This window comes from Amblyraja radiata, chromosome 3, assembly GCF_010909765.2.
Source record: "Amblyraja radiata isolate CabotCenter1 chromosome 3, sAmbRad1.1.pri, whole genome shotgun sequence".
NCBI classification, from domain to species: domain Eukaryota; kingdom Metazoa; phylum Chordata; class Chondrichthyes; order Rajiformes; family Rajidae; genus Amblyraja; species Amblyraja radiata.
The window spans coordinates 128,906,809-128,917,695 of NC_045958.1; the positions used below are offsets into that span (position 1 = coordinate 128,906,809).

General features: G+C 47.7%; 1 protein-coding gene across 1 annotated transcript in view; it reads left to right on the forward strand.

The window, feature by feature from the left end:
• The first annotated feature begins 402 nt into the window (after positions 1-402).
• tenm3 (teneurin transmembrane protein 3) overlaps positions 403-10,887 on the forward strand; it is a 702,745-nt gene continuing 692,260 nt past the window's right edge. The window contains 1 exon segment of the mRNA XM_033018762.1: positions 403-516. The gene's annotated coding sequence lies outside the window, so the exon portion shown is untranslated.

The following is a 10,887-nucleotide window of genomic DNA, read 5'->3' on the forward strand; positions in this document are numbered from 1 at the left end:
CAACCCCCTTCTCCCCATAACCCCTGACACCCGTACTAATCAAGAACCTGTCAATTTCTGTCTTAAAAATATCCATTGACTTCTGTGTGCGAATGGGCGATCGATGGTCGGCGTGGACTCGGTGGGTCGAAGGGCCTGTCTCCACGCTGCATCTCTCAACAAAAAGAACATGAAATCTCATTACGAAACAGCAAACATCTGTGACTAAGGGTCGCGGGAGGTTGTACAGATTTCCTCCGGCAATGTAAACTCTTTGATATGATTTCGCAATAAGTAAAACGAAAGTTAAGCAGTCAATAAAATTCTGAATTATTTGGTTAAACAGCATAAATTATTAAGAACACAATATCCCAGAATGGAAAAATGAGTCGGTCGTTAACTTTAATTTTTAATGCCCCAACAGAGAGGCTGAGATTGATGCCGTGGAGCTGTGAAGAAAATGCACTAGTTGGACATCGGTACGCACGCACAGCATTGAAGCTCGGGCAAGACTGCTGGAGAATCTTATCAAGGCAGGTGAGCTGACTGCTGCATTGTAAACCTTCATCGGGAAAAGTCTTGGATAGAGTGGATGTGGAGAGGATGTTTCCACTAGTGGGGAGAGTCTAGGACCAGAGGCCTCGGGCTCAGAATTAAAGGACGTTCCTTCACGAAGGAGACGAGGAGGAATTTCTTTAAGGGCCTGTCCCACTTGGCGATTTTTTTCGGCGACTGCCGGCGTCGTTGACTGACGCATCAGGTCACCGATAAAGCCGCGGCGTGACAACGTATTGATGCGCGGTGCCTCCTCAAGTGTCGGAACATTTCTTTTGTCGCCGCTGGATTTTGCAATGTTCTAAATCTTTCGCCGACCCTGATATGCGGGTAGCAAACGTAACCCCACTTTTTAAGAAGGGAGGGAGAGAGAAAACGGGGAATTACAGACCAGTTAGTCTGACATCGGCAGTGGGGAAACTGCTAGAGTCAGTTATTAAAGATGGGATAGCAGCACATTTGGAAAGTGGTGAAATCATTGGACAAAGTCAGCATGGATTTACAAAAGGTAAATCATGTCTGACGAATCTTATAGAATTTTTCGAGGATGTAACTAGTAGAGTGGATAGGGGAGAACCAGTGGATGTGGTGTATCTGGACTTCCAGAAGGCTTTCGACAAGGTCCCACATAAGAGATTAGTATACAAACTTAAAGCACACAGCATTGTGGGTTCAGTATTGATGTGGATAGAGAACTGGCTGGCAAACAGGAAGCAAAGAGTAGGAGTAAACGGGTCCTTTTCACAATGGCAGGCAGTGACTAGTGGGGTACCGCAAGGCTCAGTGCTGGGACCTCAGCTATTTACAATGTATATTAATGATCTGGATGAGGGAATTGAAGGCAATATCTCCAAGTTTGCGGATGACACTAAGCTGGGGGCCAGTTTTAGCTGTGAGGAGGATGTTAGGAGACTGCAAGGTGACTTGGATAGGCTGGGTGAGTGGGCAAATGTTTGGCAGATGCAGTATAATGTGGATAAATGTGAGGTTATCCATTTTGGTGGCAAAAACAGGAAAGCAGACTATTATCTAAATGGTGGCCGACTAGGAAAAGGGGAGATGCAACGAGACCTGGGTGTCATGGTACACCAGTCATTGAAAGTAGGCATGCAGGTGCAGCAGGCAGTGAAGAAAGCGAATGGTATGTTAGCTTTCATAGCAAAAGGATTTGAGTATAGGAGCAGGGAGGTTCTACTGCAGTTGTACAGGGTCTTGGTGAGACCACACCTGGAGTATTGCGTACAGTTTTGGTCTCCAAATCTGAGGAAGGACATTATTGTCATAGAGGGAGTGCAGAGAAGGTTCACCAGACTGATTCCTGGGATGTCAGGACTGTCTTATGAAGAAAGACTGGATAGACTTGGTTTGTACTCTCTGGAATTTAGGAGATTGAGAGGGGATCTTATAGAAACTTACAAAATTCTTAAGGGTTGGACAGGCTAGATGCAGGAAGATTGTTCCCGATGTTGGGGAAGTCCAGGACAAGGGGTCACAGCTTAAGGATAAGGGGGGTGCAGGCTCGAAGGGCCGAATGGCCTACTCCTGCACATAATTTCTATGTTTCTATGTTTCTATGATACGTCGGTCAATGGTGCCGGCAGTCGCCGAAAAAATTGCCAAAAAACTGGCCCTTAAGGATGGTGAATCTGTGGAATTCTTTGCCACAGACGGCTGTGGAGTACAAGTCAATGGATATTTTTTAAGGCAGAGACAGATAGATTCTTGATCAGTACGGGTGTCAGGGGTTATGGGGAGAAGGCAGGAGAATGGGGTTAGGAAGGAGAGATAGATCAGCCGTGATTGAATGGCGTAGTAGACTTGATGGGCCGAATGGCCTAATGCTGCTCCGATTATTTATGACCTGATGAGCTTTATGAAAAGCGGTGAATATTCCTTCTGAACCAGGCGCATGTAATGAAACAAAGACAGAACTTGTGAAAGAGATCCAACTTCTAGATGCGCTGGGACACATCCTCGGTGATGTGACCTGGGGTCATCGGGTGTTTGGGGTCTCACAACATCAGACGCCCTCGCTCAGGCGAACCAGCCGGGGTTGATCAGGTCCCAGCAGCAACCGCCCACGGATCAGCCATCTTAGTAACCACTCTGCAGGGGTTGGGAGACTCTAGTGCGTGGAGGGACTGGGCTCTGTGGGGTGAGTCCTGGCCGGGCTCCTCCTGCGTCTCACCAGGGTCAAGGCCTCTTTCTCCTTCTCCGAGCAATTCATTCTCGCCTGATGGATTTTTAGGCCTCGGTGGTTCATTAGGCCTTTCCAGAGCTTTGTTGTGTGTTTTTCTCACAAAAGACACAGACTGGGTATCAATTGAACAACACGGGCGACACGATGGCGCAGCGGTAGAGTTGCTGCCTCTCAGCGCCAGAGACCCGGATTCGACCCTGACTACGGGCGCTGTCTGAACGGAGTTTGTACGTTCTCCCCTCATGACCCGCGTGGGTTTTCTCCGGGTGCTCCGGTTTCCCCCCACACTCCAAAGACGTGCGGGTTTGTAGGTAATTGGTTTTGGTAAAATTGTTAATTGTCCTTGGTGTGTGTGGGATAGTGTTAATGTACGGGGATTGTGGTCGGCGCGGACCTGGTGGGCCGAAGGGCCTGTTTCCGCGTTGTCTGTATCTATAAACTATCCTAAACTAGGTGAAGTGGTCTTTGGCAATAGACAATAGACAATAGGTGCAGGAGTAGGCCATTCGGCCCTTCGAGCCAGCACCGCCATTCACTGTGATCATGGCTGATCATCCACAATCAGTACCCCATTCCTGCCTTCTCCCCATATCCCCTGACTCCGCTATCTTTAAGAGCCCTATCTAGCTCTCTCTTGAAAACATCCAGAGAACCTGCCTCCACTGCCCTCTGAGGCAGAGAATTCCACAGACTCACCACTCTCTGTGAGAAAAAGTGTTTCCTCGTCTCCGTTCTAAATGGCTTACCCCTTATTCTTAAACTGTGGCCCCTGGTTCTGGACTCCCCCAACATCGGGAACATGTTTCCTGCCTCTAGCGTGTCCAAACCCTTAACAATCTTATATGTTTCAAATAAGTCCATTAGTCATTTGGCTTCTGTTGGTTTAGGGGTAACTCCTTCTTCAGACGTAGTCCCATGCTTTGAAACTGTGCTCTTCATTTTCCTTTCCAACCCTGCTTTGGAGTTGCAAGCATCATATTCCACGTGCAACGTAGAATACAAAATGGCGCCCAAGACAGGCGGCTCTTTGTTACAGAAGTGTAGATAGAACATGTTGGGCAGTGGAGACTGGTGGTGGTTGGTAGTCGTCGAGCCCCCTTCTCTCTCCCCTTACGGTGCTGCCCCTCTGTCTCTGCGACACGGCGTAGTTCCGTCTCGTGACGTGCAGCTCCTTCCTGCGCGGATTTGCAGGAGTCGATCTGGAATCGCGCATTACATTCGCTCCGCTATTTTAAACCTCAAATCCATCAGCACATCTGTACACTGTGGACGGCTCGATTGTAATCATGTATTGTCTTTCCGCTGACTGGTTAGCACGCAACACAAGCTTTTCATTGTACATCTTGCCTGATGGGAGAGGGGAGAAGAGGGAGTGGCCAGGGTGCGACTGGTCCTTGATGATGCTGCTGGCCTTGCCGAGGCAGCGTGAGGTGTAGATGGAGTCAATGGAAGGGAGGTTGGTTTGTGTGATGGTCTGGGCTGCGTCCACAATTCGCTGCAATTTCTTGCGGTCTTGGATGGAGCTGTTCCCAAACCAGGCTGCGATGCATCCCAATAAAATGCTTGTTCAGACAGAGGGAGATGGGTATATGAACTGGCTTAGATTGGTCACCTTGTTCGGCATGGACGAGTTTGGCTATTAATGTGTTTAGTTTGTCAGAGTGAGGCTCAGTGCAAATTGGAGGAACAGCACCTCATATTTCGCTTGAGCAGCTTACGCCCCAGCGGTATGAACATTGACTTATCTAACTTCACATAACCCTTGCTTTCCCTCTCTCGCCATCCAGATTCAGATTCAGATTCAGATTCAATCTTTATTGTCATTGTGCAGTGTACAGTACAACGAAATGCAGTTAGCATCTCACCCAGAAGAGCCAACATAGAATAATCGAACAGTAAAATATATATATGTACATACAGTAGCTGTAGTGCAATTCTTTCTGGTGGAAGGAGTGTCCGGGGGGGGAGGGGTGACTGGCAATCACCAAGGTACGTTGTTGAGTAGTGTAACAGCCGCCGGGAAGAAGCTGTTCCTGGACCTGCTGGTCCGGCAACGGAGAGACCTGTAGCGCCTCCCGGATGGGAGGAGGGTAAACAGTCCATGGTTGGGGTGAGAGCAGTCCTTGACGATGCTGCGCGCCCTTCGCAGACAACGCTTGCTTTGGACAGACTCAATGGAGGGGAGCGAGGAACCGGTGATGCGTTGGGCAATTTTCACCACCCTCTGCAATGCTTTCCGGTCGGAGACAGAGCAGTTGCCATACCATACTGTGATACAGTTGGTAAGGATGCTCTCGATGGTGCAGCGGTAGAAGTTCACCAGGGAGACAGGTGGACCTTCTTTAGTCTCCTCAGGAAGAAGAGACGATGGTGAGCCTTCTTGATCAGAGTTGAGGTATTGTGGGTCCAAGAGAGGTCATCGGAGATGTTGACCCCCAGGAACCTGAAGCTGGAAACACGTTCCACCTCCGTCCCGTTAATGTGGATGGGGGTGTGCGTGCCGCCCCTGGACCTCCTGAAGTCTACAATGAGCTCCTTTGTCTTCTTGGAGTTAAGGGCCAGGTTGTTGTCAGCGCACCATGCTGCTAGGAGCTGGACCTCCTCCCTACAGGCCGACTCATCGTTGTTGCTGATGAGGCCAATCACCGTTGTATCGATATATCTCTACATATTAACTCTTTCTGGTAACAACAGACTCCTACACAATTGCCATCTTTTGTTTCGTTTAGATAGACACAATAAATGCTGGAGTAACTCAGCGGGACAGGCAGCATCTCTGGAGAGAAGGAATGGGGGAAGTTTCGGGTCGAGACCCTTCTTCTGACTGAGAGTCAGGGGAGTGGGACACACGCAGAGATAAGGAAGTGTTAGTTGTTATGTGTCCCTCCCCCTTCTCAGTTCTCCCACCAGTCTGACTGTCCCTCTGCTTGCTTCGTTGCCGCCTTAAAACTCATCTTTACTCTCAAGCCTTTCTTGACGACATCTGAGTGAGGGCTACATGTATGTATTCATGTATGTACATTTTTAAATGTGCTATAGAAATAAAAGTGACTTGACTTGACTTCTCCGAGCTAACAATTACCTTTCCTACATTTTTCTTGATCCACATTCCTTTTGATGTCACGTTTTCACACCTAACACTTCCTTATCTCTGCGTGTGTCCCACTCCCCTGACTCTCAGTCTGAAGAAGGGTCTCGACCCGAAACGTCCCCCATTCCTTCTCTCCAGAGATGCTGCCTGTCCCGCTGAGTTGCTCCAGCATTTATTGCGTCTATCTAAACGAAACAAAAGATGGCAATTGTGTCGGAGTCCGTTGTTACCGGAAAGAGTTAATATGTAGAGATATATCGAGTAATTGCCTTTGCACAGAGCTGGCCAGCAGGTAAGTGAGAAAAGGAGAGACAATTTGATCTGGTTATTAACATCCTGTTCTGTAATGGCTGCCTCCACTGCTGTAATTAAGAGAGCCCGCATTGCAATTTCTTTTGTCTTTCCATTTATTAACTGGGTAATCGACATGTGTTGGCTCCGCTCTTCACTGGGGCAATGTTTACTCTGCACAGTTTGGCATTAACTTTTGTTTATTCTTAGTGTTTGAGATGTAGCACGGTGACAGGCCCTCCGCCCCCCCCCCCCCCCCCCCCCCCCCCTCCTCCCCTCCCCCCCCCCCCTCCCCCCGAGTCCACTACGACCATCACTAGTTCTATGCTATCCCACTTCCTCATCCACTCCTTACACACTAGGGGCAGATTTACAGAGGGCCAATTAACTTAAAATACCCGCACGTCTTTGTGGGATGTGGAAGGAATTTAGAAGGATGAGAGGCGATCTCATTGAAACATATAAGATTATTAAGGATTTGGACACGCTAGAGGCAGGAAACATGTTCCCGATGTTGGGGGGGGGTCCAGAACCAGGGGCCACAGTTTAAGAATGAGGGGTAAGGTATTTAGAACGGAGGCTAGGAAACACTTTTTCACACACAGAGTTGTGAGTCTGTGGAGTTCTCTGCCTCAGAGGCTGGTGGAGGCCGGTTCTCTGGATGCTTTCAAGAGAGAGCTAGATAGGGCTCTTAAAGATTGTGGAGTCAGGGGATATGGGGAGAAGGCAGGAACGGGGTACTGATTGGGGATGAACAGCCATGATCACATTGAATGGCGGTGCTGGCTCGATGGGCCGAACGGCCTACTCCTGCGCCTATTTTCTATGTTTCTGTGTTTCTAGGTTCCCAGGTCGCCTGTGTGCCCAGGGAGTGGCTGCAGTTTCCATGTCGCAAAAAGTAATTGAAAAAAAAATTGATTTGATTTTGGGTTAAGGGCCGGATTCGTAGGTTGCCAACCCCTATCCTAGATGTCAAGCTTCATTGTGTGTCACCCACCACCCCCCCCCCCCCCCCCCCCACATTTTAATATCGATTTCTGCCCTTGTTTTTCTGAGCTGTATCTCTAAACTAAACTAAATTAAACTTGTAAGGAAATTGAAAGGTTGGGACTTGAAACATCTAAACTCTTGGGCGGTGGACACGAGTGTATCATTTGAGTCTGAATATTGGCAGAGCAAAGACTTTGTTCCCACTCTGTTCACTCCTCCACACATTCTTCAACAAGTCAGCACCTTGTCGGAGAATGCTTTCATTTCTGGGCCGTTGTTTTGAGTCTGTCACAGGTGCGTTCAGGGGAGTAGGGATTTTCACGCCAACTTCACTGGGCTATGACTGAGATATCTTGCTCCATCCAAGTGAATCAAAGTGTGCAGACTTCAATAAAAGCCATTCCTGCACTAGATCTCTTTGAAGGAAAAAAGCGTAGGTGGGGAATTCTGACGGCCAGGATGTTTAATGCAGAACCACTAATAGACAATAGACAATAGGTGCAGGAGTAGGCCATTCGGCCCTACGAGCTAGCACCGCCATTCACTGTGATCATGGCAGATCATCCCCAATCAGTCCCCCGTTCCTGCCTTCTCCCCATATCCCCTGACCGCTATTTTTAAGAGCCCTATCTAGCTCTCTCTTGAAAGCATCCGGAGAACCTGCCTCCACCGCCCTCTAAGGCAGAGAATTCCACAGACTCACCACTCTCTGTGAGAAAAAGTGTTTCCTCGTCTCCATTCTAAAAGGCTTACTCCTTATTCTTAAACTGTGGCCCCTGGTTCTGGAAACTGGTTGTTGTAAGGTTGGGACAGTGGTGGGATGGGAGAGGTTAAATATATCACTGTATTAACATTCAAATGATCAGTCTGAAGAAGGGTCTCGACCCGAAATGTCTCCTATTCCTTTGCACCATATTTGCTGCCTCACCCGCTGAGTTTCTCCAGCATTTTTGTCTACCTTCGATTTTTCCAGCATCTGCAGTTCTTTCGAAAAGCCCTGTCCCACTGTGCGAGTTCATTCAAGAGCTCTCCCGAGTTTGCCACGATTCAAACTCTGAGATTTACGGTAATGGCCGCTCGTAGGTACTCGGGGCTCTCGTGGACATTTTTCAACAGAAAACAAGTTGAAAAATCTTCACAAATCTTCACGAGCTTACCGCGTTTCCCGAGTACCTGCCGTTAGCGTTACGAGCCGCTAAGAGACGTCCCCGAGCTCCGACGTACCCGCTATCTACATTCTACGTCTTTACCACGAGTTTGATTTTTTTTTAACTCAGGAGAGCTCTTGAATTACCTCGTACAGTGGGACAGGGCTTTTAAGCATTCAAATGCTGACCATATCTTACTTGGAAGCATGAATCTAGCGACCCGTGAAGATTGAAGGATTTGTTCTAAAGAAATAGTTTTAGTTTTAGTTTTAGAGGTACAGCGTGGAAACTCTCACCAACTTCTACAGATGCGCTGGTGAAAGCATTTTATCGGGATGCATCACAGCTCGGTTTGGGAACAGCTCCATCCAAGACCACAAGAAATTGCAGAGAATTGTGGACGCAGCCCAGACCGTCACACACAAACCAACCTCCCTTCCATTGACTCCATCTACACCTCACGCTGCCTCGGCAAGGCCAGCAGCATCATCAAGGACCAGTCGCACCCTGGCCACTCCCTCTTCTCCCCTCTCCCATCGAGCAAGAGGTACAGAAGTGTGAAAACAAACACACAACTCCAGATTCAGGGACAGTTTCTTCCCAGCTGTTATCAGGCAACTGAACCATCCTACCACAACTAGAGAGCAGTGCTGGACTACTATCTACCTCATTGGAGACCCTCGGACTATCTTTGATCAAACTTTACTGGCTTTGCATTGCACTAAACGTTATTCCCTTATCATGTATCTGTACACTGTAAATGGCTCGATTGTAATCATGTATTGTCTCTCCGAATGCCGGCTAGCACGCAACAAAAGCTTTTCACTGTACCTCGGTACACGTGACAATAAACTAAACTCAACTAAGAAAAGCAATAGGTGACATTTCGGGTCAGAATTCCGACCTGTTTAGCCAGAGGGTGGTGAATCTGTGGAATTCATTGCTCATTGTCAATCACCCGTTCACAGTAGTTCTACCTTATCTGACGTTCCCAATCCCTCCCTACACGATCGGGACAATTTACAGTTCGCCTACAAACCTGCACATCTTTGGAAACCGGAGCACCCGGAGCAAAAGTGGTAGACTGCTGCCTTGCTGTATCTCTGAAGTCTAAATCCCCGCATGCTCCGGTTTCCTTCCACACTCCAAAGACGTGCAGGTCTGTAGGTTAATTGGCTTCTGTAAAATTGTAAATTGTCCCTAGTGTGCGATGGAAAGTATCAATGTGCGGGGATCGCTGGTCGGCATGGACACAGTGGGCCGAAGGGCCTGTTTCCGTGCTGTGTCTCCAAACTAAACTAAGCTAGTCTTTAAAAGTCTTTCACATCTGGACCACATCTGGAGTATTGTGTACAGTTTTGGTCTCCTAATTTGAGGAAGGACATCCTTGCGATTGAGGCAGTGCAGCGTAGGTTCACGAGATTGATCCCTGGGATGGCGGGACTGTCATATGAGGAAAGATTGAAAAGACTAGGCTTGTATTCACTGGAGTTTAGAAGGATGAGGGGGGCATCTTATAGAAACATACAAAATTATAAAAGGACTGGCCAAGCTAGATGCAGGAAAAAATGTCCCAATGTTGGGTGAGTCCAGAACCAGGGGCCACTGTCTTAGAATAACGAGGAAGCCATTTAAGACTGAGGTGAGAAAAAACGTTTTCACCCAGAGAGTTGTGAAATTGTGGAATTCCCTGCCACAGAGGGCAGTGGAGGCCAAGTCACTGGATGGATTTAAGATAGAGTTAGATAGAGCTCTAGGGGCTAGTGGAATCAAGGGATATGGGGAGAAGGCAGGCTCGGGTTATTGATTAGGATCACAATGGCTCGAAGGGCCGAATAGCCTCCTCCTGCACCTAATGTCTATGTTTCTATGTTTCTATAAAGCATATTGCAACCCACTGCTTTCTTGCAAAAAAATGAGAGCCACCTGTCCTATTTTGTACATGGAAAAGATGCAAGAAAATTAATTGTAATCATATCTGATCGAGTCAGGCAACTTGGACCAGATGTGGCCAGCAATGACTCAGCTTTGTACATCTGTCATTACCTCAGTATCAAATGTGCATATGAATAATTTCTTCATTAAGAATTGAAATTTATACAAAGAAGTGCAATCTGCAATCTGTGTTTTTGATTCCCGGTAAAACAAGTAGTAAACACTGCATTAAACTGCTGACAGTGTTTGAGTTAGCATTGGGACATTGATGTGTGATTTTCACGTTGCCCCTGCCACTGATATAGTCACTAGTCACGTTTAAGAAAGAACTGCTGATGCTGGAAAAATCGAAGGTGGACAAAACTGCTGGAGAAACTCAGCGGGTGAGGCAGCATCTATGGAGAGAAGGAATCGGTGACGTTTCTGGTCGAGACCTTTCTTCAGTCAATAGTTATTAATGCTTTAGACAATAGACAATAGACAATAGACAATAGGTGCAGGAGTACGCCATTTGGCCCATCGAGCCAGCACCGCCATTCAATGTGATCATTCATTGCCATGTGAATTTGTGGAATTCCCTGCCACAGAGCGCAGTGGAGGCCAAATCACTGGAAGGATTTAAGAGAGAGTTAGATACTCTAGGGGCTAGTTTTATCCCCAATCAGTACCCCGTTCCAGCCTTCTCCCCATATCCCCTG